A 27,652-nucleotide genomic window follows, 5' to 3' on the forward strand; every position below is an offset into this window, starting at 1 on the left:
TTCGTCTGGGTGTAGCTCTCTCCCTGGTAAGAGACACCTTTTCAAATGGAAATTTCCTTTTTAAATGTAAATTTATTTTACAAAAGGGGAAATTTATACTCTATTTTTAGGATAAAGTTAGATGGAGGTAAAGAGCTTTTCCTTCATCTTCAGGTTCTTTATTGCCTTTAGCTCAAAATAATCTTTATGCCAAATAGGCATATTTTTGGTACTGATTGGGGTTACCAGCTGGGACCTCGGTTCTATTCATCGAAGCAGAAAAGATTTTAAGGTCAATGAAAATGAAAGTAAAGCAAAATGGGGTTTATTGAAGATACATTCTAAAAGAGGAGCGGGCCAGGAGAGAGAGAGAGAGAGAGAGAGAGAGAGAGAGAGAATGGCCCTGAACTCCTAGGTTTAAAAGAGGGATTTTCTGCCCTAGCTGGTTTGGCTCAGTGGATAGAGCATCAGCCTGAGGAATGAAGGGTCAAGGGCACATGCCTGGGTTTCAGGCTTAATCCCCAGCAGGGGGTGTGCAAGAGGCAGCCAATCAACGATTCTCTCTCATCATTGATGTTTCTATCTCTCTCTTCCTCCCCTTTTCTCTCTGAAATCAATAAAAATATATTTTAAAAAATAAAAGGGGGATTTTTTGGGAAGGAGACTTCCATTTGTATTCAGGGATGATTGACAGAAACGATATTTCTTCTGCGATGCCCTTACCCAGAATGTATGCATAAAAGCTCTCAGAGGGTGGGGTCAAACCCAAAATGCAAATTTTATTATAATTAATCGGGGGCCCTAGTAAGGTTGTATTGGCATTGAAGTCATGTCTTTTCCTCTGAGCTTGCGCCAAGAACCACTGGCTCCAAACCTGCCTGCTGGCGGTCTGCTGGCTGCTGGGCTGCCCATAGAGAGGAGGTCTGAAGGCAATGTTGGTCCAAACCGCCTCCCGTGGGGACCCCAGGGCAGGCCCCTCCCCAGCCGCTCATGTCTAATATTCTACCTAGCATTTTGGGGTGATATACCCTTCATTTTGCCCTGTGAAACTTTGTTGTTGTTTTTTTCCCAAGAAGAGGAATTTTCATGGAAACAAAAAGAAAAACAAAGGTTAATGGATGAAGCAAACGATAAACCCAATTTCAGAGACCAGAGGGAAGTCAGCCAAAAAGATTTCTAGATGTGCTGAAAACATTTTTAGATGGTGGAGTGAGGATGCTAGTGACAATCCAACTTTTAATCTCCTCGTTTGCGGTTTGAATGTCTTTGGTGATGGCATTTACGTTGGTGTCACAGTCATGATGTGGGAGCCTCAGCGTTAGCTTGTAGTCCCAATACGATTTGGGCCGTTGGGTTTTAGTTTTCAGGGATGCCAAGCCAGAAGAGTGAGGGATTGAAATGTTTAATTACCGACAAAATGTACAAAACAGCAGGAACCAATTTGCAAAGAGGTGAAAACACTCAAAAACAGTAAACATAACTAGGATTCAACTTACAAGGATGTAGTTTTTTTTTTAATTGAAATATAGATTTTCCTGTCTACAATAACCTGAATTTTTTTTCAAAGATAATCAAAGTAAGACTAATTTACAAAATAAATGTAGTCTCATTAAAGTTGTCCTGATTATTTACACAAATTCATCAAAAGTAGTAATTGACCATTTAAGTTCTCCTAAGTCTGCTTTGCTAGAACTTTAAATAAGGGAATTCAGATTAGACATTTTAAAGTCTTTTGAGGCTAGAAAGCCAAGCTAAGAACTTTCTATCAGTCTTTACCAGCAAAATCTATAGATTTGGGTGAATTTCTTCTTTTTCTGAGGTTACCAATATACTTTAAGGTTCCTGGGCCCGTCAGGAAGTGATCTTTCTTACTCACTTATAATGCCAGGAGTTCTGTAAACCAGGTATCAGTTGGAATTCGGTAACCACACAGAAACTTAATTTCTTTACTATGACTTTTGCTCCTTTCTTTCCTTGTACTGGCCCCATCCAGCACCCTGACTCACCTGCCTCCTTCTCCCTTGAAGGACCACTCCCTTAATCATTAAGCCCTCAAGATAATGAGGTTCTGGTCAGCATCAAATAATCTTAGGAACAAAGCCTGAGGTCTATTGATCATAGAGAAAGAGTTTCTGTCAAACTAGAGATAACATCTAGGCCCCAACTGTGTTTCAGCTCCGGGCCCAGAAAATCAGTGAAACCAGATGAAGTGATGCCATGACTGACATCAGGACCAGATACCCTCATCAACTACTCCCTACCCTAGTATTGACCAATCAGTAGAGATCATGACCCTAACTCTCATAGTCACCATGATTAATGATTTTTCTTCTATATATCTATTTAATAGAAGTGACAATAAAAGATTTCATGACTGCAAAAAAAAAAACACCCCAAAAAACCCCCAAATCCAAAAACCTTAGCACTTTCAATATTAAGAAGACTCAGTTTTCTTAAGTAATCAAAGATATAATAAAGACAATGCAAAGCACAAGAAATTATGTTGATAACATGTGGAATCTTTATTTCCAAGGTGGATTACTCAACTGGTAAAGAAAAACCTTTTACAATCTTTTACTAAAAACTGAGCAGTAATTGAAACTCCAGTTTTGTGTCAGTATGTTACCAGCACTGGGGTTCTTGGGTTCCCCATAAAAATCAAGAGGAAGACCCAGAGAAATTTCCAGACAGATTTTGTTAAGCTTGTGCTTGAGCACAAGGGAGATAGTGCAGAGAAAAGGAAGATCCTTTGAACTGGCTCAGGGGCTGGCTCTGCTTGGCTGCCTCTTTTTTTTTTTTTTTTTTTTTTTTAAGTAGGGGACAAAGATGGGCTGTATGAAAGAGGTGGGCTTTTTGAGAAAGGCAGGCTTGCAGAATTTTCCACTTCAGAGTTGGTGACGATTTTTTTCCCAGCTGTGTTGCCTGGTAACTATGTCCACCCTGCTCTATGGGGCAAGATGGCTGAGTGCTCATTATTGCCACCCTAGGAAGGTCACGTAGCAGTCAAAACTTAATCAACTATATATATATATATATATATATATATATATATATATATATATATGGGTTGGTAGTTTAAGCAGGCATTTAGAAGGAAGATAAAATTAGCTCCCTCTGCATTTCTTAGTAGAAAGTGAAGGAGTAGTGACATTTTTTCAGTCGCTTATCCCTAGTACCTTCTGACCACCTACTCTTACCCTGGCTTCCTGGCCACCTGGGATTCTTCATTCCCCAAGGCCCTTGCTGCCTCAAGTTCTCTATTAATAAAGTTCATTTAAAAACTTCATGATAAATACATTTAATTGTAGTCAACTTCACCATATAAGACAAGATTTTCATTTTCTCTATTTCTCCCTAGACCCAGGTACGTTTTTGTCCTTTATTTTCCTCTTTTGTATCTGAAACTACTTTTAAATAACCTTAAACTGCTTTAGGACAAAATTACTCTCCTTTTTCTTCATAACAACACATCCTTCAATAACTCATACTGTGCCTTACCAAAACATTTTATTTTCCTTGCATACTTTTCATACAAATTTTTTCTTCCCCCTTATTATTCCTAGTAATTTATTTAATACTAGAGGCCCGGTGCACGAAATTCATGTGGTGGCAGGGTGGGGGGGGGAGTGGTGGGGGAGTGTCTTCTCAGCCCATCCTGCACCCTCTCCAATCTGGGACCCTTCAGGGGATGTCCAACTGCTGGTTTAGGCCTCATCCCGGGGATTGGGCCTAAACCTGCAGTCAGACATTGCTCTCACAATCTGGGACTGCTGGCTCCTAACTGCTCACCTGCCTGCCTGCCTGATCGCTCCTAACTGCCCCCCACCCCCGCGCAAGCCTGATCACCCCTAACCGCCTCTGCTTGCGGCCTGATCTCCCATAACTGCCCCCCCTGCTGCCTGGTTGCCCCCAACTGCCCTCCCTGCCAGCCTGGTCATCCCCTACTGCCCCTCCTGCCAGCCTGGTTGCCCCTGACTGCTCCCCCCTGCCGGCCTAGTCACCCCATGCAGCCTGCTGTTCAGTTGTTTGGTTGTCCCTCACTAACCCCCCTGCTGGCCTTGTCACCCCATGCAGCCTGTTTGCTCATCTGTTCAGTTGTTTCAGTCATGACAGCCCTGGCTTTTTATATATCAGGATATTGACTAGAATTCATAACCTTTAGTAGCCTTAATTTCCAGTGAAAATAAGGAAGTAAGCATTGTGAAATGTGTCTTGTAGACATCAGCATTCTGTCATAGATAATTAAATTTATGAACATACCAATATTATTATTTTTATTTTTATTTTTATTTTTTTAAATATTTTTATTGATTTCAGAGAGAGAGGGAGAGAGATATAAACATCAATGATGATAGGGAGTCATTGATCGTCTGCCTCCTGCAAGCCCCACACTGGGGACCGAGCCCGCAACCCGGGCATGTGCCCTGACCAGGAATTGAACCGTGACCTCCTGGTTCATAGGTTGGCACTCAACCACTGAGCCATGCTGGTGGGGCCCAATATTATTATTTTTATAGCCATGTTTCTGCATAGCACAATTTTTCAATGTGGTAAAAGAATATGTTTACTAATACACCCAAATTCTTTAACTTCTTTGTAATCACAATCCAAAAGGAGCTGAATTTATGTTTAGTAATTAATGGTTTAGTATTTTATCTTATTTGGAAATGCTCTAGTCAATGAATATCTATCAATTTAACTTAACTAGGTTTAACTTTGAACTTTTGTCACCAAAAAAGTTTTGGAAACTATTTTTAAGTAGAAAAGCTCATTCATAAGCTTTTATCCCACTTGCATCCACTTAACTCATGTGTTCTTAACCGTTATGCTGGGATTATTCATCAAAATTTTATAAGACATTAAACAAATGTCTAGCTATCATTTAAAGTAACTTTCTTGTTAACAAGTTATGTAACATAATGTATTTAGACAAATATTTAAAATAACAAAAATGAAGAACCTAAAAATTAAACATATGACTTAGGTTGAATTTATACTTTTAAAATCTTTAATAGTAAAGATAACAAACTTATTTGACTAATAAACTCAGGTCCCGGGTTCGATCCCGGTCAAGGGCATGTACTTTGGTTGCAGGCTCCTCCTCAACCCGGACCCTGGTCAGGGCTCGTGCAACCAGTCCATGTGTTTCTCTTACATCAATGTTTCTCTCTGTCTTTCCCTCTCTCTTCCACTCTCTGTAAAAAAAGTCAATGGAAAAATATCCTTGGGTGAAGAGTTATTTAAAAACAAAATCTATTTTAAAAAAAATCCTAAAGGTCATATATGACAAGCCCACAGCTAACATACTCAATAATAAAAATCTGAAAGCTTTCCCTCTAAGGTCAGGAACAAGATAATAATATTCAGTTTCACCATGTTTATTTGACATAGTACTAGAAGTCCTAGCAAGAGCAATTAGGCAAGAAAATGAAATAAAAGACATCCAGATATTAAAAGAGATAAAACTGCCTCTATTTGCAGATGACACAATATTACATATAGAAAACTTGAAAGACTCCATCCAAAGACTGTTAGAACTAATAAACAAATTCAATAAAGTTTCAGGATACAAAAATCAATGCATAAAAGTCTGTTGCATTTCTATGCACTAATAAAAAACTATCAGAAAGAGAAATTAAAAAATAATCCCATTTAAAACTGCATCAAAAAGAATAAAATCCTAGGAATAAAGTTAACCAAGTAGATGAAAGACCTGTACACTGAAAACTATGAGAAAGAGGTGAAAGAAATTGAAGAAGACACACATAAATAAAAAGATATTCTGTGTTCATGGATTGGAAGAATTAATAGTGTTAAACTGTCCATACTCTGCAGAGAATCAATGTGATCCCTATCAAAATTCCAATGGCATTTTTCACAGAAATATGAAATATGGCATTTTTCACAAACAAGCCTATTATTTGTATTGCACCCTAAAGGGCCTTAAGTAGTCAAAGCAATCCTGAGAAAAAACAAAACCAGAGATATCTCACTTCCTGATTTCAAACTATATTAAAAAGTTATAACAATCAGCCCTAGCCGGTTTGGCTCAGCGGATGGAGCGTTGGCCTGCGGACTGAAAGGTCCCAGGTTCGATTCTGCTCAAGGGCACAGACCTTGGTTGCAGGCACATCCCCAGCAGGAGGTGTGCAGGAGGCAGCTGATCGATGTTTCTCTCTCTCATCGATGTTTCTGGCTCTCTATCCCTCTCCCTTCCTCTCTGTAGAAAATCAATAAAATATATATTTTAAAAAAAAGTTATAACAATCAAAACACTTGAAGCAAACCAGGCATGTTCCCAACTCAGGCTCTTCCATTTGTTGTTTCTTTAGACAGACATGTGATTGCCCCAGATCTCCACGTGAGTGGCTCCCTCCCCTGTCTCAGGCCTTTGCTCTGACACCGCATTCTGAGTGAGGTCTTCCTGATCTCTCTCCATCCCTACTGCCATAGTCCATGCTATTTCCCTTTCCTCTGTTACTTTTCTCCAGGGCACAGCCTATTATATTCTGTACATTAAACTCAGATATAAGGCACCTGGCTCTCATCCTCTGCCCAGCCCCAATTCTCAGCTTGTGACCAGCTACAGTTCTTGTGGAGTGGTTCAGAAGCAACTCCTTCCTGATAATTTAGGATTTTCTCAGCTCAGTGTCCATCATTTGTGTGTATAATTTGTTTCGTTACCTTTATGTTACCAACTAAAAATATCATTCTATATTAACTTAAAATAATGTAACCGTAAATTTTACACCAGTGGATTTTTGCAGCTCTCCTTTGTTTTTGCTAGTTTGTTGATTATCTCCATTCTGTCCATGAGGACAGAATTTTTACCTGCTTTTTTTTTTTTCTCTTATGGCTGTATCTCTAGCACTTAAAATACTTCTGGCACATAGGATGCCATTAAGAAACATTTGACTTAGTGTTCAATTAGTGAATGGCTCACTCTGTTTATACTTATACTCTACATGACTCCCCTGCACTCAGAAACTAATAGAAACCATTTGCTTAATCACAATGTTAACAAGACTGTAACCTAAAAATTCATGCCACCTTACATTTACATAGCACTTTGGATCTATTAAAATGCTTCCACGTGCATTATCTCATTTAATCCTCTTAACTACTTTATATTCCCATTTTTTCATAGGATGCCAACTCTGAGAGAAATGGTATTTTGTTTAAGGTCACAGGAACTGAATCATGGAGAAACTGAGTGATCTGCTCAAAGTCCACACAAGAGAACTAAGATTCAAACTCATGTTGTCCTGTCCAAGGATCTGGTGCAATTTCCACTCCAATATCCCAACTCTTTAATTCTGTACTGGATCAGTTGCCTACATGTTCTTTGATTCTATATCAGTAATATCTGTCTACTCTCTTGGCCATCCAGGCTCAGGATCATAATCCAGTTGTTCAGGTTTGCTTCAGTTCTTACTAACTGTGCTAACTTAGCAAAACTGGGGCCGGCTGAATGGCTCTGCCTGGTTGTAAAACGAGGATTAGGTAGTCCAAAAATGAGTGTCCTCAATACAGCTCATCCGCAAAAATATAGACAAAGATTCAGGCTGTCAACCCCCAGAACCAATGACTCTATAAAACTCTGCTTATGGAGAATTACATGCAGATAAGAACTTAACCAAGTTATGGTCAAACCATTTAAATATATCATCCTAGAGCCTTAAAGTTACCATGGCCCTTTCAAAGACACACTTTTTCTTATTTCTTCTTAATTCTAAGAAAGAAAGTCTATCTTTTAAGTACTGTCCAAAATCCTTATACAAATGGTTATTAAATACTTGCTATGTATGTAAAAAGCATAGTTATTTCTTTCCTTCCTGTTCATCCATAAGCAAATATTTAGCTTTCTTGGGTTTCTTTATAAACTTTCACTGCTTTTAGTCATTCATCCTCCTTCTTCCTCTATCCTATCTTCCCTAACCTACTCCCACTCACAGAAAATTCATTATTATTAGGGGTCCACTCTGCTTTTTCTTTCCTTGTGGCTTCCCCACTTCAACCATAGTCAGCTTAGAGCGCAAAATCCATTTCTTTATACTATCACAGATTGTAAATATTCAAAAGTGGGTGACTAAGGGAAGGGGGAGGATCCCCATTCATGATTCGAACCAGAGAAAGAGAACAGATATTATCAGATGCCCCATTTAAATGGCACACAAATAACATGACTCAAACTGGTTCGGGTGCAGTCTGCATACATTAGAGAAGAGGAGATGGTCTGCTGACTTGGCAAAGGGTTGTAAATAAAAGCTGACTTTGGTTTGGCACCTATAATTATACCTAAGCCATAGCTTGAATTTGATTGTCTCTGAGAAAGAAAGAAGAAGAAGAAGAAGAAGAAGAAGAAGAAGGAAGGAAGGAAGGAAGGAAGGACAAAAAGGAAGAAAGGAAGGAGACATGAAGATGAAATTTTGTTTTTTATTAATGAGATACATCAGACTTTCAGTGTTTTTAGAGAATTTACTTTAAACTGGACTTCTCTTACAGAGGACATCCAGGAAAATCTATAATAATAAAAGCGTAATATGCTAATTAGACCAGACAGCTGAACAACCTTTCAGAAATCATTCCGGATGTCCTTCTGGATGAAGCTACAGTGGCGGGGGGCTGAGGCAGAGGTGGTTAGGGGCAATCAGGCAGGCAGGTGAGCAGTTAGGGGTGATCAGGCAGGCAGGCAGAGTGGTTAGGGGTGATCAGGCAGGCAGGCAGGCGAGCGGTTAGGAGCCAGTGGTCCCGGATTGCTAGATGGATGTCCGACTGCCAGTTTAGGCCCGGACCCTGCATCAGTCAGATATCCCTCGAGGGGTCCTGGATTGTGAGAGGGTGCAGGAACGAATTTTGTGCACCGGGCCTCGAGTGGTAGAATAAAAAATGGTGTAATCATCCAGACTTTCATAATTGTCTCACAAATTCCATAGGAAGCATTTTTCCAAACGGAAGTAAATTTTGAAATGATTAGAGCAGAAACAATCCCTCTTCCCAAATCTACACGTCTTAGCTGGATCAGTTTAACCGGTAGTTGGTAAAAACGTACTAAGCACAATCTTACTAAGTACTGCAAGGGAGGAAAACCTCTTTTCCTTTACCATTCAAGGTTCACAGGCTGTCCCCACCACCAATCAAATTGATAAGAAACAGATTAACAGGAGAAAGGTTTAAGTTTTGTAAATGACAGAAGCTCAATTTGATTCATCTAAAAAGTTAAAAAAAAAGGAATTTATTTGCAAAATTAGGTTACTAATCTAACTTTGGGAACGACAAAGATAAAACCAGGTTGGATCAGGGCCTCAGATATCCTTCTTCCTCTGTATTCTCTCTTCGAAGGTATCCTTTGTACTTTCATATTATGGCAAAGCTCTCTCCTTCCTTGAGGATCATTGTAGCAGAGAGACTAAAGAATAATGGGATCTTCCCCGGGGCCAGCTAGAGCTTTTCCAGAGATGGACACCAATGGGGACTTGGGTACATCTCCATCTCTTGGGTCAGTCACTAGCCCTGATATATGAGGTGCTGTGTTTGGCAGCTTCCACCAGAAAATCATGGTTGGGGTAAGGGAGGGTATTATGAGCACGGCCACAGGGAGCTCCTTGTGGGTTGTGGAGCCATCCCAGCTTTCCTAACGGAAATGAAGCAAAGAGGGCAGAAGACTACAAAGCGTGACTGGGATTCTGGGCCATTATATTCGGGAGGACGGTGATGCCTTTAACAAAGAGAGAAATGGGTTTTGGTAAAGTGACGATTGTATTTTAGACATTTTATTTTTAAGGTTTAGCAGGCTTTATATATGGCATTGTGTGGGAAGCTCTTAGAAATTGGGGTCTTCCGTTCTTGGGAGAAGTTGCTTTTTAAAACCATGATTTGGGAGTCATTAGCATATAGGTTACAACAAAATGAAATGGATAAGGCTGCTCAGGGAAGATGTATTCAGAGAAGAAATACAGTAGAAAAATTGGGAATGTGCTGAGGTAGAGACCAAAGCAGTTTGGGCTGGCCGGCACACTGATAATATTTGGCCCATTTGGCACCTTTGGCGTATGTATCAGAAGTGCAATATGAGAAGAAGGGGAGAACTGAATGTGATAACCTGTGGAAGCATTTGCTTGCTGGTTTGTTATAATGGAAAATTATATATGGGACATAGAGCCTAATGAATATACGCATGATTTCAAAATGTTCCTCCTGGCTCAGAACAAGGCCAGCCTTAAAAATATCCTGTAATAATTGTCATTATTTTAAAGAAAGTAATGTCTTTCATTTGGCCAATTTTTTTTTCGGGGAGGGGGCAGTATATATTTTTTATCTTGTTGGGTTTCTTTAGTAAACGAGAATAGATTAGTAAGAGGTGTCATCCTGTGGTGGAAAGATCACTGTAGAAGGTAGGGAACAGGATTTTAGTTACAATCACCATGCCCTCCCCTCCCCATCACAATACAAACTGTGAGCTCAGCTTTGCAACCTTCAATAAGTCACTTACTCTCTGTACTTCAGTGGCCTCAACTAAAAAAACGAGAATGATAATACTCCATTGCCCTAAGCCTTAGGGCAGTGATGGCGAACCTATGACACGCGTGTCAGCGGTGACACGTGAACTCATTTTTTTGGTTGATTTTGCTTTGTTAAATGGCATTTAAATATATCAAACAAATACCAAAAATATAAATCTTTGTTTTACTATGGTTGCAAATATCAAAAAATTTCTATATGTGACACGGCACCAGAGTTAAGTCAGTTTTAAAATGCTGACATGCCGAGCTCAAAAGGTTCGCCATCACTGCCTTAGGGCCTAAGGGGAGGCACTATATGGATGATGTTGTGAGTTTCCATCTGCTATGACTAGGATCATTCATCCATGTGAGATGTGTGCAAGGGATACAAAGCTAAAAGGATTGGTTCCTGCCCTAAGTCTGCTCTTGGAAACAGGAAACATACCATTTAACACCTAAGCGCTGTAGTGGAGGCATGGGAAGACCAGGAGTCCCATGTCAGTTCTGGGAAATTCGGGGACTTCCTCAGGGGAAGTAACACTTGAGCTGAGTTTGAAAGGTGTTTCCATGACAATAAAGAGAATAAGGGTTCCGGGCAGAGAGAACAGCACATGTTTTAAAAAGGAGACACATTTTGAGGAAGAACAGAAAGTAAGTTCGCATGAATGGGGTATGAAGAACAAAGGATGGAGTTGTGAAAATGCGGGGCTGGCCAGATGGTCAGCTATTACTCAGGATCGCTATGGAGCACTCCCTCGGTGAGGGGCAGTGTGCTCGATGCCGGGCTGGTTAGAAAGGATGGGGTCCTGGAGAAGGATTTGGGAAGGCTTCAAAGTAGAATCACAAAGACTAGAAATAAAGCTGCTGAGAGAACTCAGGAAAGACATAATAAAGGACAGTGGCTGTGGGGAGGAGAGAGAGAGGAGGTTGGATCAGCCCTTCGTTTATTGGCTGAGGCATGAAGAGAAGGGAAGAAAAAAGGATCATTTTCCACTTTCTGGCTTGGGAAACTGGGTAGATGAGGGGGGCCATTCACTGAGATAGGAGGTAGTAGCAGGTTGGTGGAGACACGTGACACTTTGGCATTCATAGCTTTCCCCCTGCTTTTGATCTATGGATACATAATCATTCTCAATATGTCCGAAGGTGCTGAAGTACTTTTGTTTTCTGCTTGTTTCTCACTGTCTTGCCTTCTGTAGAATTCGGAGTCTGCAAATTGAGAGTACTTCTGGGTTTATTCTAGACAGTTTGACTCCTTCACTGGCTGTGTCTCATTTTCGGGTGTTCTAGGCTGTAGCTTATTTCCCTCTGAAGATCAGGGTACCCCTCTTCACCCATCTCCCGACTTCCAGATCTTTGTTGGAATCTCTACTCCTCTCTCGCCCTCTCTGGGTTGGGTGGGGTTGGGCACATCCACACCTCTGTGTTTCCTTACACCGATTTTAATGTCGTTTTTTGAAAAAAAAAAAAAAAAAAAAAAAAAAAGATAAGTCGATATACTCAATCTGTCATCTTAAACCAGAAGCTCCCGAATTTGATCTTTGATATGATATAGTCAAAGTTGCTATGAAATGTCTAGGCTGAGATGTATAGTAGGCAATTAGCTGTTATGTATGGGCTTGGACCCAGGCGACAGATCTAGATTGCAGGCAAAGATCCAGTTACTGGTGTAGCAATGATGGGTGGGGATGAGATTGCCTAGGGAGAGCAGGCAGAAAGAAGAGAATAGGAATTAAGCTTGATGCTGGGGACCATCTCTGTTGGAGACCATTGTTTGTAGGATCCAATATTCTTCTAGCATTAGGGAGACTAAGGACACCTCCGAAGTTTCCCATTATGGATAGAAAGGACTCAAATGGGCTCTTTGAATTCAGGAAAGTTTCATTTAATATACGGGGTGGGGCAAAAGTAGGGTTACAGCTGTTTGTATGGAAAATAATACAAAAATTACTCAATAATAATACAAGAATAAACTCAGTGTTTCGAGCTCACAACTGTAAACCCACTTTTGCCCCCACTTTGTATAATGAAGGTGTAAAGGCAGTAGTAAAATGATTAGGCGTGACAGGGTTGAACAATAGGGATAGGAGTTCGGAAGATGAGAGAGATAATCAAGGGTGTCATTGTTTCCAGATGATGCTATCTGGGTTTTTGGTGCTGGTCCCATTCTTATGATACTGCTGAATGCTGGCTCTCACAATCTGCTCTCTGATTCTTTTCTTCTGCTGAGAACGTGGCTCTGATTCAAGTACCATTGATCAGTGAGATATTTCCTGATAGTCTCTACACATTCAGTAAATATTTATTGAAGCCCTAAAATATGCCAGATTCTGGGTGAGGTGTCAGGTATATGAAAATATATAACATTCTTGCCCTCAAAAAAAATACATATGCATAAATTGCCCCTCATGCTTAACTCAATGGTGCTCACTGCCATTATTTTATCAGCAAAGGTCTTTTCTATGGGAGGTTTGGCTATTCCTCATTCTGATAGGTCAGTATGGAAGGTCTTATTTTGGTGCCCTATGTGGCCACTTTGTGCCCCTGGTTAAGCAAGGATGATTTTGTCTTTTGTTTTGTTAATCCTTACCTAAGGATATTTTCCCATTGATTTTTAGAGATAGTGGATGGGAGAGAGAGAGAGAGAGAGAGAGAGAGAGAGAGAGAGAGATTTGTTGGTGGCCTCCTGCACACACCCCAACCAGGCTAGAGATCAAACTTGCAGCCAAGATACATGCCCTTGACCAGAATTGAACCCAGAACCCTTGTCTGCAGGCCAATGCTCCATCCACTGAGCCAAACTGGGTAGGTCAGGATAAGGATTTTTTTACACTCTTAAGAGTGATAGATAATCATCATCCTACCCCAATACAGCACAGCGCCTGGTGCACAGTGAGCTCTCACTTTATTTAGCCTTTTTATTTTTATTACCTCAAATTATTAGTAGTAAGCAAGATTCTAAAAAAAAAAAAGGACAAGCCACAGCATAATAGTATATTTCAAGGAAGGCCAATGGGGGGAAAAGGGATTTTTTTAAAAGAGTAAATTCAAAATAATCAAAGTTGTCAAACAAGTCATTGGTTAAAAAAAAAAAGTACACCTGATCAAAGAACGTCTGTTGCCTTCCTTACAAACATCAACATCCAAACATGGATGAATAGTTTTAAACCTGGAATTTTAGCTGCTGTATCTCTAATCTCAGGTTTTTAAAAAACTCCATGATTTTTTAAAGTCTCTGAGAGAGATAGGAAAAATTTAATTAAGTAGAGAATAAGGCTGTAGGTTGCCACAAGGGTGAGTAGAGAATTAATCTAGCAGGGTGTGGTGTTATTATTATTACTAAAACTAATTACATTTGTCATTAACATGACAATGGTAGTGATGGGATAAGAAGTAAGGAACAGGACCACTTCAAATGATGGCTATTTTCTAATTTAGGGGAATTTTCAAAATGTCTTTATTCATTCATTCTTTCAATGAGTTGATCGACTCAATCAGCATGTGACAGACACTGTGCTAGGTGCTGGGAATACAGAGGAACTCAATACCTCCCACTAAATGACGTCCCACCAGAGAAAGTTACAGTGCCGATGAGTAAGTATGCCAGATGAGCTGGAGTGGGGCCTTGCAGCCTTGCTCTACTCCACTTATCTGGTGCTGCCACCTGGTGGGCATTTTCTTCTTTACAGCATTTAACCAGAAGGCTCCAGTTCCCATCTCTGCACGTGGGACCACGTACTTTTCCTCATGAGTGCACCTTCCCTCTTCCTCTCCACAACACCTCGGTGGCACCAGCCTTAACTCCTCCAGACTTGCAAGCTCCCTTCCTGCAGGTGTGTTCAGTCACCTGCCCGGTGTGCCCAGGGCAATCGCCTCATTTCTCTCCCTTCCACGGAGTTTTGCCTCTGAGCTTCTGCTTGAAGGTTTTGGTCTTCGGTTTTCTTCCCCTCTTGTGAGAGTTAGAGTTTCTCGCCAGGACCCTGGTAGTGTTGCCTGAGTTGCTTAACACGGGCGCGAAGAGGCCAAAGGCCGTTGCAGCAAACACTCCTGTCCAGGGGAGCAGTGTCCTGGGTGGGGGTGCTTTACTTACATCCTCATGAGTAGTCAGGTCCTCTGGGCTGCTTCAGGATGCTGAGCAGAAGTCAGGGCTCAGGGGATTAAGCATTAAATAGGTCAGTCGCTTTGGATCATCAGTTCTTGACGTGAGTCAAATGGCTTCAGGGATGGTTTCATCATTAAAGAGGAGCCCAATAGCACCAACTCCGCAAGCACTACTAGTATTTGGCACTGCCTCATTTGGCCCTGCTTCAAGCCAAGGGCTTCCCATGCATTGCTAATGTTTTGCCCAGAAAACACTAATCTACTTGGTTAGTAGACGGCTTGGATGGGCACAAAATTATGGAAAGCACCTGCTATTGGTTGTCATCACATTAAAAATTACTCTGGATTTTAGTAGATAAGAATGATGGCTGAAGTATTAAAATATTTTTATTTTTTTATTTTTTTTAATATATATATTTTATTGATTTTTTTTTTTTTTACAGAGAAGAAGGGAGAGGTATAGAGAGTTAGAAACATCAATGAGAGAGATCGATCAGCTGCCTCCTGCACGCCCCCCAGTGGGGATGTGCCTGCAACCAAGGTACATGCCCTTGACCGGAATCGAACCTGGGACCCTTCAGTCCGCAGGCCGACGCTCTATCCACTGAGCCAAACCGGTTCGGCTTAAAATATTTTTAGATGTAATGCTTACTTTATGGGTTTTTTTTTTTTTATCCTAAATTAAATCACAAAGTGGGAAATATACTAAAGCATGTATACATTTATTTCTATCAGGTGGACCCTGCCATTCCCCCCAGAAGTTCTTCTTTAGAAACACCAAGTTTATTGCTCTTGACCGTGAACCTTGAAGAACATATCCTGACTCAGTGACCTGCACTGGGCCACCAGAAAGAAGGCCGGAGTGGGCACAGTATTCAACAGATTAACTGCCGAATTCCTTTCTGACACCATTCCTTGGTTCTTTTTCTTTCCTTGTTTAGCTTGACAAACCATTCCGTCAACTCCTTTAGCTCTCTCCTCAGGCTCTAATTAGTATTCTCCCTTCCTCTTCTGCCTTGCTAAAATTAGCAGTATGGACGGCCTTCAACACAGCCTGGAACATTCCATACCTGGATTGTTCTTGGACACAGCACAACTCAGCCAGCAGTGCCCCATTCCTTTATCCCACTTCTGAGAACTAAGTGATTTTTGTGAAAAAAAAAAAAAAAAAAAATCAGTGTGGAACTTGGTATGGACTCCAGGTGCCCATTGACGCTCCGTCTAATAGACTGATACTCCCCACAGAGAAGTCAGGAAGCCCAGTGTGTCCTCAGGGCAGAAGAAGACAGAAACTAAGGGGAATGAGGAAACCTGGAGGAGGTGGCAGCAAGAAAGTAGGTCAGAGGCAAGGAGACCTGGGAGGCAAATGTGGGCAGTGTGGGAAGTAGGAAGACATGAGATGGAGTGAGAATCTCAAAGGTGAAGAGATATTATCAGAGAAAGAAGGCATCAGTTCCTAAAACTGAAAGTAGTCCTTGAAAACTAGGACTCAGGGTGGGAGCAGCTGGGGAGAGGTCAATGGCGGGGGTGGGGGTGGGGGGGGGGGAGACATATGTAATACTTTCAACAATAAAGAATTTAAATTAAAAAAAAACAGTTTGGAAAAAATAAATTAGGACTCAGAAACAGTCAAGATCCAATCCTAATTTTTCAATATTTTCCATAATGTGAATGGTTTATGTTTTGACTCCCTTCCCCATTTCCCCTTCCATTTCACTATGCTTCATCACTTTCATCAGAGGTAGAGAGTTAAGAGATGACAGGCAGGAGAGAAGGGAAAGCTTAATCTTTCAAAATCATTCAATTTTTAAAAATATATTTTTACTGATTTCAGATAGGAAGGGAGAGGGAGAGAGAGAATCATTGAACCTCCAGCACAGCCCCCACTGGGGATTGAGCCCACAACCTGAGCATGTGCCCTGACCAGGAATAGAACCATGACCTCCTGGTTCATAGGCTGATGCTCAACCACTGAGCCACACCAGCTGGGCGATATATAGTTCTTTATTCACCCCACTCTCTCTTGATAGATAGTCAGGATATTCAAGCAGTGCCTTGGCTAGGTCATTCAACTGGTTGGAGTGCATGAATGGGTGGAACAGCAAGTCGACGTTTCTCTCTCTCTCTCAAACAAATAAATTTTAAAAAGATATTCAAGGAGTTTTGGCACTTGCAAATATTGTCAAAATACTATCTCTTTGCACCCTGGCAATGGTTCTATTTGCTCTGCAATGCCTCAAACTTATGTAAGCTTATTAGGCCTCTGCACAGATTTGGCCTTGAAGGAGGGAGTAGCAGCAGGGGGCCCACAACTAAGCCCTCAGCACAGCCCCCACAATTCTATGGGAATCACTGCAGGCCAGACACATAAACTCCAACCATGGCCAAGGTAGACCTTTTGGCTCATACATTCTTAGCATGTAGCTTTTATATTTTTAGTTTCAAAATGACTGCTACAGCTCCTGGCAGTTCAAGCAGGAAGCAGGCAGAATTCGGGGGATGCACCAGAAGACTAATTTTCTATCAAAAAGAGATGGTGGAAATCAAAGCTTACCTTTTGCCTCCTCCCTCGTAGAGTCAGGGAAGACAGAAGCATGTTGCAAATGAGGATTGAGTCCACCAAAATAGAGGGCAGGCATAGAGACACGAATAGAAACAAAAAACGGACAACATAAGAAATTGAAGGATGTAAAATCATCCCAAAATAATAAGCCTCAGTAATAAAGCCATATTTGAAAAGCAGTTTGACACTATCAAAAAGTTCTTTACCCATTGACCTGTTCATTTTTATTCTGGAGCTCAGTTCTAAGGTAAATAACTTGAAACACAGACATTTTTTTAAAAAAAAATGACCTTCTAGGCTGTTTATCACAGCATTTAAAAAAATTGTCGCCAGTGGATAGAGCGTCGGCTTGCGGACTGAAGGGTCCCAGGTTCGATTCCGGTCAAGGGCATGTGCCTGGGTTGCGGGCACATCCCCAGTAGGAGATGTGCAGGGGGCAGCTGATCGATGTTTCTCTCTCATCGATGTTTCTAACTCTCTATCTCTCTCCCTTCCTCTCTGTAAAAAATCAATAAAATATATATAAAAAAAATGTCAACCTAAATATCTGTCTATGCCAGTTAGCTTCTTGTAGGCTGCAAGGAGCTGATCCATCTGTAGGTTGCCTCAGTTGATGGCTTGTGTTTTAAGAACATATGAAAAGCAGAGAAAGAGCAAACTAATCTCATCAGCCACAGAGCTAAGGAACAGGATACACGGGCCTCAAAGGGCACTAAAAAGCTATCGTGATAAGAGCAGCTCTGTCAATGCTGTTATCTTGTCCCTGAAGAGTAGACGTCTGCTGCTCTTCATGCGATGCTCTACCATTATGCTGACTCAGCTTCTCTTCTCCCTCTACTGCCGGCTCAGGGTCTCTAGGCCAACTATGAGTTCTCCATGACCCTCTCTGCCTCACTGGTTTTTGCTTACTCTTGCTATTCAGTATCCTGATATGTTTCTGATCATTAGGCACTCGGATTCGGGGGTTATGTGCAGCCAGCATAATAAAGATGTAGAAATTAAACATGGACTACATTGAACTGATCACAGCAGTGTTTACTCTGTAGGTATTATTGCTCTTGAAAGTACTGCTGAGCTTTTTAATTACTATCTTAAGGTCTTATGTTATTTTACTAGAGGCCAGGTGCATGACATTCATGCGCTGGGGTGCAGGGGTCCCTAAGCCTGGCCTGTGCCCTTTCACAGTCCAGGAGCCCTTGGGGGATGTCTGACTGACAGCTTAGGCCCACTTCCTCAGCCATTAGTTGGACATCCTTAGGGTGCTTCTGCAGAGGTGGGAGAGGCTCCCGCCACTGCTGCTGCACTCGCCAGCCACAAGTCATCAGCCCGGCTTCTGGCTGAGCAGCGCTCCCGCTGTGGGAGCGCACTGACCACCAGGGGGCAGCTCCTGCATTGAGCGTCTTCCCCCTGGTGGCCAGTGCACATCATAGTGACCAGTTGTTCCACCGTTTGGGTCTATTTGTATATTACCCTTTTATTATATAGGGTTTCAAGTTTTTCTTAAAGAAGCAAGCCATGCTCATTCGAGACCACGTGGGAAATAAAAAAAAAAATTATCCAAGATAATAAAATGGCCCACAATACACAATCCAAAAATACCATTATTGATTATGTTGGTGTTTTTCTTAGGGCCCTTTTACCTGGAGCCTTTTTTTCCCTTTTTCTCCACAATATGAGGGGAGGAGGTGTATTTCTGTTACTTGAGTAACTAAAGATTCAAATACTTATGACCAATCATAAAAATGAACTAAGTAAATTCTCAGGGAAATGTTAAAGAAGTTACCCAAATTCCCTAGCCCATTGCATCTTCATCTGTAAAATTTGGGAATGTTAAATGATCTTCAGTTTTCTCACAATCTTAGCAAGTGACCTTGTTTCCTACTCACCAAGAAAAGAGATGTTAATAGGCAATAAGATTTCAACTTCCTGCTTTTAAATCCCGTATATTTAGCTCTATCAACTTAACCTCTCCAGCTACACATTTCTGTGGGTTTCACCAAAATAAATAGATAAGTAAAACTGGAATGGGAAGGCAGGCAATTGGAATGCAACCCAGCAAATCCTTATAGGGTTGCAAAAAAAGCAAACTTAGACTTTAAAATCTAAGAATGTGTCCCTCAATGTTTTATAAAACACACACCCTTGGAAACACTCTCCATATTTAAATAAAATGTAATTGAATAATGATTACACATAAATTATGTCTGTAAGCATATATTAATAGTTATGATTAAGCATCTTTGTTCTTAAAAAACAAACAAACAAAAAACCCAGCTGCATGCTGTTAGGACAGAAATGGTTATTCAGTGTATGAATTAACAAAGAAATGATTATAGTTGATTTGCTTTAAGCTCTTTTTTATATACTACCCCACTGGAGCTCTAAATTAAATACATTTGAATGCTGTCTCATTTAGTAAAGCCACTTGTAGCTCAAAACAATATAATCACCCACCAAATGTTCTCAGTTTTAAACAGTGGAGTTGTTATTCTACTGATGCTGTGTGTGGGACCTTGTGTGATGTTTTGATTTAAATTAAATGATCTGTCAATCATTTAGATTAAGTGACTTTTTAAAAAAATTTAGAAAGGTTGCTAAGACCATGAAAACAACAGCTCTACTAGGGAGAGATCTCTTTCTCTCCACAGGCACACCGAGGAGAGGCTCAGGGAGGACATAGTGGGAAGGTGGTCATCTCCAAACTACGAAAGAGAGGCCACACCACAACCCAGCATGATTTTGCACTTCTAGCCTCCAGAACTTGGCAAAATTGAATTTCTGTTGTTTGAGCCACCCGGACTGTGGTATTTTGGCATGGCAGTCCGAGCAGACTAGTACAATCATCTGGGGGAGGTTTTAAAAAATACATACCCCAAGTTTGTCTGAGATCTGGTCCTTGCATAAAAAAAAACAAACAACAACAACAAAACACCCACGACAGCTCTACTTTTTCTTAAGTATTTAGCCAAATCACAATCACAGAATCAGAATTTCAGATTTCAAAGGAACACGGAAGAAGCATTTACTGACCTTTCCTTGTTATACAAAAAAAAGAGAACTGCACTCCAGCTGGGTTGAGTGACTTATCCAAGGGCGGTGGCCTATCCTCTTCCATCAAAGAAGTGAGTCTGCCGAAGGAGAGCTGGGGAACCTGCTGGGATGATGTAAACCCAGGAGTCCCTGGGATGGTGGCGAGAGGAGCATAGTACACGTGGAGGTGTGATGAGGGCATACATAGCTCCGCCCCAGATAAAGAGTCCGTGGAGGACACTCTCAAATGTACTGGAAGAAGAAAAAAAAGAGGGCGAGACTCCAGAGTCTGACCATAAAGATGGAGTGGGCAAGAGCTCTTCAGCTGTGCCGCCAAAGTCAAAAGCATGGAGAAACACCTGGAAAGCAGTAGCAACCACAGGTGCGGATGGACAGTGAATGCACAGGTGGAGAACCAATTACCAAGCGAGGCCATGGCTGCATGGCATCGGTCCGTTTTAATGAACTAATTTATTTTTTGACCCATCAGCGTTTGGAACATCTTATATTTAGGAATTTCCAATCATATGCAGCTGGGTCTCTTGAAGCTGAGAGGGCTAATTATTCTTTCCCAGCCCTGTGACAGTGAGGATGTAGATCCATGACCCTGCTCTATCTTGCATTCTTTTTGTGAAAGATATGCCCGCAAAACCTAGGATTGAGAGTAATAATGGATCTGGGAGTCACCTGTGCTTGCAAACCAGTGTTATAATTCCTCGTCTATTGGCAAGCTCTTCTGAAGTTCCCCAAGGATTGAGTGGGTCACAGCATTCCTCACTCCATCTAGAGCAGTGGTTCTCAACCTTGTCTGCACATTAGAATCACCTGGGAATCTTTTTAACCCTTTGCGGTCGTATTAAATTTGGACATGGGTGTCGTACTGGTCAGAATTAATTTCCATTGAAAGAGCAGTGCAAGATTATGAAGGATAAACAAGATTTATTAATTCTTTTTTGGAACTACGTCACTACTAGTAGAATCACTACAAACGTTATCACTTTCTACGTCAGAGTCAGTATTCAAGGTGCCAAAATAAAACTCTTCATCGTTACTTTCAGATTCGCAGTACACTTCTTTCGGTAACTTTCTTTTTGCCATTTTGGAGTATTATTTTGAAATATCTTAACAAGCGAGAATGCCTAACTACAGTTAAACGTAATTTGTAAAGCTTTATTTGAAATTCTGCGAAGTATCTCCGAAGCTTGTCGATTTCTTCCCTCTCAAAAGGCGACTGACTCGCCACGGTGTTTTGCATGGCGAGTGTGGAACGACCGCGTTTGTTTATATTGAGTTTCGATATCTCCGATTTGTCGGGGCAATGTTTTGGTTCGTGACAAGGTCGCTTAGACACTTAAGAGCTTTCAGAGAAATGATGAACTGATACATGAATGAATAGAGTTAAGATTCGTACGGTTCCTTGCTGTGGTGGCTGAGAGCAGACATACGACCAGAACGGTAAAAAAGCTTTGGTGGCTGAGAGTAGACAAATGACCGCAAAGGGTTAAAATCCTGATTTCTGGGCCTCATCCTCCGGAAATTCTGTTTCTTTGTTATGGGGTGGGGCCACAACATTAGCAACAAAGAAACAGAATTTCCAGAGGATGAGGCCCAGAAATCAGGATTTTAAAAAGATTCCCAGGTGATTCTAATGTGCAGCCAAGGTTGAGAACCACTGATCTAGAGGGACTTTTCTAAAATATCATTGCCAGTAGTCTCCCTGACACTCATGGGCTCCTGTCCTGGGGGTTGCTGTCTGCTGGGAGTGTGCCTTCTCACTAACAATTGAATACACACTGAGCTTGGGTCCAGGGTCTTTCTCTGAGTCTGGTTTGTTATTTCAGAAAGTTAATTCACTTCATTCAATTCAAAGGAGCATTAGTAAGCCCACTTTAATGGCCTGTATTTAATACACCTTCCCTAAATAGCTTTATTGGTATCCTGTATAATGAACCCTAATATGCAAATCGACCAAATGGTGGAATAACTTGTCGCTATGAGGCTCGTTGACCACCAGGGGGCAGACACTCAATGAAGTAGCTGCCCCCTGGTGGTCAGTGCATTCCCACAGGGGGATCTCCGCTCAGCCAGAAGCCGGGCTCATGGCTGTCAAGCGCAGTGGCAGTGGCAGAGTCTCTTCTGCCTCTACCACAGTGCTAAGGACCCCTCGGGCGTCCCGGACTGCAAGAAGGTGCAGGCTGAGCTAAGGGACCCCCCCCCCCCCCAACCAGGGCACGAATTTCGTGCACTGGGCCTCTAGTTAAGTATGAGATTTTATGCCTTACTCTTATATCTTAACTAGAGGCCTGGTGCATGAAATTCATGCACTTGGGGGTGGGGGGTTGTTCCTCAGCCCAGCCTGCCCCTCTCACTGTCCAGGAGCCCTGTGCCCTCTCACAGTCCAGGAGCTCTGGGGAGTGGGCCTAAGCTGTCAGCTGGACATCCTTAGCACTGCTGCAGAGGCGGGAGAGGCTCCCGCCACCGCCACTGCGCTTGCTAACTGTGAGCCTGGCTCTGGCTGAGCAGTGCTCCCCCTGTGGGAGCGCACTGACCACTAGAGGGCAGCTCCTGCATTGAGTGTCTGTCCCCTGGTGGTCAGTACACATCATAGCGACCAGTCGTTCCACCATTCCGTTGATTGGCATATTAGCCTTTTATTATATAGGATTAGTTTTGAATTCAGACATAGGAAAGATTTGCTGTGTACTGCCCCACCAAAACCCCCAACACTTTGTATCATTTAACGTTAGACCCTCACACAAAATGCCTTTTAGGCTTATATTTTACTACCCATAATGCATTTCTCAGCCTGGCCTGGGGGCGACAGCTCTAAGCTGCAGAGGCAGTCCCATTCTCAGTAGGCTCTAGCTTTGCTGAGTGTGGTTGAGCACTATCGACATCCTGGGGAGCTAGTTGGAAAAGCAGATTCCCAGATCTACGGAATCAAAATCTGCATTTTAACAAACTCCCCCGGTTGATTTGTGTGCACATTAAAGTGTAAGAAGCACGGTGCTGTAGGACATTCTGTGCGCGTTCTTCCACACAGACTGTTCAGAAACGAATTCTTCAGTCACTTCAAACTCTGCATTGACTCCTCAGATAAACAACAGAGCCGTTGTAACATCTGTTGACTCATCAAGAGCCAAGGAAAACCATTCAAATCATTTGTCTGTTTTTTTTTTTTAATTGACTATTGACGTCGCTCCCAATGTTCTCAACTCTGCCAGCAACTGCTAATAGTTTCGAAGAAATTTATTTTCTCTGAATACATTTCTTCAGCTGCTGCAAACAAACATGATTTAATTAACTTACCATCAGTGACCGGCTTTCCTTGCTTGATTAACAAATGCGTCACTCAGAAACTTACTTTGATTGCAGTCTCATTTTCATGTTTTATTTTTGTGACAGAATTCTGCTGTGATAAGAAATTCTATTATGAATTTTAAGGTTTTTTTTTCCTGATCATTGCTGTGAGTTGGAAATACTGTGATGAGAGCTTAGTCGGATAATGTCACTGTACAGGATATTCTTTTAGCAGAGCTGCAATGACATACTAAACACAATGCTTTGCCAACTAACACAAGAACAAAATAATCCTCACTCCATTGTGCTTTAAAAGTGTGCCATTCAAAGCCATAGTTTACCAATGCTGGAATAGATTCTTGAATTTTGCCTATGGATGGTCTACTAGCTCAATGGTTGGCAAACTGTGGCTCACAAGCCACATGCGGCTCTTTGGCCCCTTGAGTATGGCTCTTCCACAAAATACCAACTTCTGCGCATGGGCCACGAAGTTTCAATCTCACTGTACGTGCGCGCCTGCACGTGGTATTTTGTGGAAGAGCCACACTCCAGGGGCCAAAGAGCCGCATGTGGCTTGTGAGCCGCAGTTTGCCGACCACTGGTTTAGCTGCTAGCAGGAATGGGAGGGGGCAAAGCCAGCTTTTTCCCACCCTGCTGCAGTTGTGAAAAGACCAACAGTTGGGAAGGGGGGAAGGTGCATGAGAGTAGAACCTGGGGTTTGATTTCCTCTCTCCCAGCTTTGGTCCACAGAGGTGAGAAGCAATAGATTAGAACGGTATCATCAAGGATAGAGTAGGCTCTGCCTCACATCATCAATCACTTGCACATTTTTAAAAAAATATATTTTATTGATTTTTTACAGAGAGGAAGGGAGAAGGATAGAGAGTTAGAAACATCCATGAGAGAGAAACATCCATCAACTGCCTCCTGCATACCTCTTACTGGGGATGTGCCCACAACCAAGGTACATGCCCTTGACCAGAATCGAACCTGGGACTCTTCAGTCCACAGGCCAACAATCTAGCCACTGAGCCAAACTGGTCAGGGCTCTCTTGCACATTTTAATCTCCCCCATCCTCACTTATTCCTGTTTGAAGGTGCTGCCTTTCAAGTTGCCTTGTGTAGAACTGAGGTACAGCCATACTGAAGCCAACTTGTTGATCCAGTGTAATTAGACAGAGGGAGACCCTAAGGCAGTGATGGCGAACCTTTTGAGCTCAGCGTGTCAGCATTTTGAAAAACCCTAACTTAACTCTGGTGCCGGGTCACATATAGAAATTTTTTGATATTTGCAACCATAGTAAAACAAAGACTTATATTTTTGATATTTATTTGATATATTTAAATGCCATTTAACAAAGAAAAATCAACCAAAAAATTGAGTTTGCGTGTCACCTCTGAAACGCGTGTCATAGGTTCGCCATCACTACCCTAAGGTTTCACCTCCCTGCACTGCCCTACATCCCCACGCTGCAGGGATCCGACACAGGTAGAATCAATTAAGCCAAAGAACACAGATCACATGTTCACCAGACAAAGATCTGGGCATCAGATCCCTGCAGGGCACCCAGTGACCAGACGGGCAGGGTCAATGTCCCAGAGAGAAGCTGATGCCAGCTGGCACGTGCCAAGGACTGTCATGAGACCAGGGGCTCCTCACTTCTCTCCTCAAAGCTATATTATGACTGAGAATTTTCTAAAAGGATTGTTTAAGTTACTAGAGCAAGCTAAACTTTAAATTAGCATCTCACTCCCCCAACCCCACTGATCAGGAGGCAGGTACAGGTGAAGAGAAGCAGAATAGGTAAAATCAAATTAAATTATTGTATTTCTTTGTTTAAGGACTGCTTTAATAAGTTGACACTCACCTGAAAAATTACCTTTAAAAAAATCGTTATTGTTGAAAGTATTACATATGTTCCCCTTTTCCTCCATTTGACCTCTTCTAGCCTGCCCCCACCAGCCACCCCAGGCCTTTACCACCCTAATGTCTGTGTTCACAGGTTATGCATATATACATATAAGTTCTTTGGTTGATGTCTTTCCACCCACTCACCCTCCCCTACCTTCAGAAAAATTATCTTTTTGACCCTTAAGAAAAGCTTCCTTATTGTCCCTTTCCTATTTAATAAAGTGTGTTGAGGTCCAGACTCTCCACACCTGCTAGGCCTCCTCTCTACTCCTGTGGTGATTTACACTCTCAAAGTCATATACACAGACTGTCCTGGCACCCCTGTCATTGTAACAAGGACCAAGACACACAACTTCCCAGCAACGGCATTCCTAGACATTTATCCAAGTGAACACAAAAACTTACATTCTTGCAAAAACCTGTATGCAAATGTTTATAGTAGCTTTATTCATAGTCTCCAAAATTAGGAGGCAACCAAAGTGTCCTTCAACAGGTGAATGAATAAAGAAGCTGTGGTACATCCACAAAATACTATTCAGCTATGAAAAGAATGAGTTATTGATTCACATAACAACACAGATGGATCTTAAATGCATTTTGCTGAGTGAAGGAAGCCAGACTCAAAGGGCTACGAATTGTATGATTCCATTTACATGACACTCTAGCAAAGGCAACACTATGGGGATGGGAAGCGGATGCCAGGGGTTGGTGGAGGGGGCAGTGGTTGACTACAAAGAGGATTCATGGGGGACTTTTAGGCTAATAGAACTGTTCTGCATGACAAATGAATCTAACTGTATTACAAATGTTTGACACAACACCATGAAGAGGATGCAGCAAAAGATCACCTGAATGACTTTGGAAACTGCTGTTTGGGCTTGGAATTGTAGGATGAAAAACCAAAGGAGCTGTTCAGAAATATTCTATTCCTGTTGGTAAATTTGTTTCTCAGAGGGTTACAAGTTAACAAGTCTGAAACTGCTTTACATGTAAAATAAGTAATAATGGATAAATAAGTAAATGTCTAGTCAGTGAGGGCCAGCTTTTCACTACCGGAGAGAGAACTTACAGATAAGCAAAGGGGGAACACTAGAAGGAACCCTATGGTACTAGATTAGAGTCAGGGACATTAGTATGAACTCATATTTAACTTTAAAATATATTATTTAAGCCCTGACCTGGTGGCTCAGTTGGTTGGAGCTTGTCCAGTGCACCAAAAAGGTTGCAGGTTCGATTCCCAATCTGAGAGTGAATGGGAGGCAATTGATCTCTGTTTCTCTCTCTGTCTCACTCTCTCTTCTCCCTTCTCCTCTCACTAAAGTCAATAAAACATATCTTCAGAATTAAAAGAAAAAAGTTATTTAATATATACATTCATATTTAAGTTATGAATATATATTGCATATATCAGAATTCATATTTAACATATCTTATAAAATAAAAGCCTAATATGCTAAGCGTCTGGCTGTCTGGTCACCCATTCAACCAATCAAAGTGTAATATGCTAATGATATGCTAAGGCTGCTCAACCACTTGCTATGATGTGCACTGACCAATAGGGACCAGACGCTCCAACTGGTAGGTTAGCTTGCTGCTGGGGTCCAGCCGATTGGGACTGAGCAAGATGGGCCGGACACACCCTTGGAACCCTCCCGTGGCTGGCCAACCTCCCACGCCCCTCCCCATCCCCAATTGTGCACCGGTGGGGTCTCTCAGCCTGGTCTGCACCCTCTTGCAATCCAGGACCCCTCAGGGAATGTCAGAGAGCTGGTTTTGGCCCAATCCCACAAATCAGGTCTCATAGCTGGGCCTCTAGTACAGGGGTGGGCAACCCTTGGCATGCGTGCCAAACATGGCACGCCAGTAACTTTTGCTGGCACATGAAACCCTCTCTTATGATCTTCCATTTACAATTTTTTTCTTAATATTGACTTTTTTATTTTTCAGATAAATTCAGTGTAGGTGCATCTTAGATAAATAAATAATTTTACATAACAAGTTATCTTAAAGACCATAGACATGGATTGACGAGAGAGGGGAAGAGCAATTTCAATAGTGTTGAAAACGAACTATTGAGGACTTGGAATGCCATTTCAGAAAAATTTTTCTGTTTAAAAAACTTTGCAACAGCGTTACTCTCCATGTTTTCATCCACATATGCTTGTGAATCTTTGTTCTCAGTGATGACTTTTGTTAAGTCTCGTAATAGGAGTAGCCTGACGGATGAAAGTAGTAGCTCGTGCATATCTCTGAAGGTCACAAAAT

Source organism: Myotis yumanensis, unplaced genomic scaffold (genome assembly GCF_028538775.1).
Source record: "Myotis yumanensis isolate MYYU_CA2020_CCGP unplaced genomic scaffold, mMyoYum1.0.hap1 SCAF_3, whole genome shotgun sequence".
Lineage (NCBI taxonomy): Eukaryota > Metazoa > Chordata > Mammalia > Chiroptera > Vespertilionidae > Myotis > Myotis yumanensis.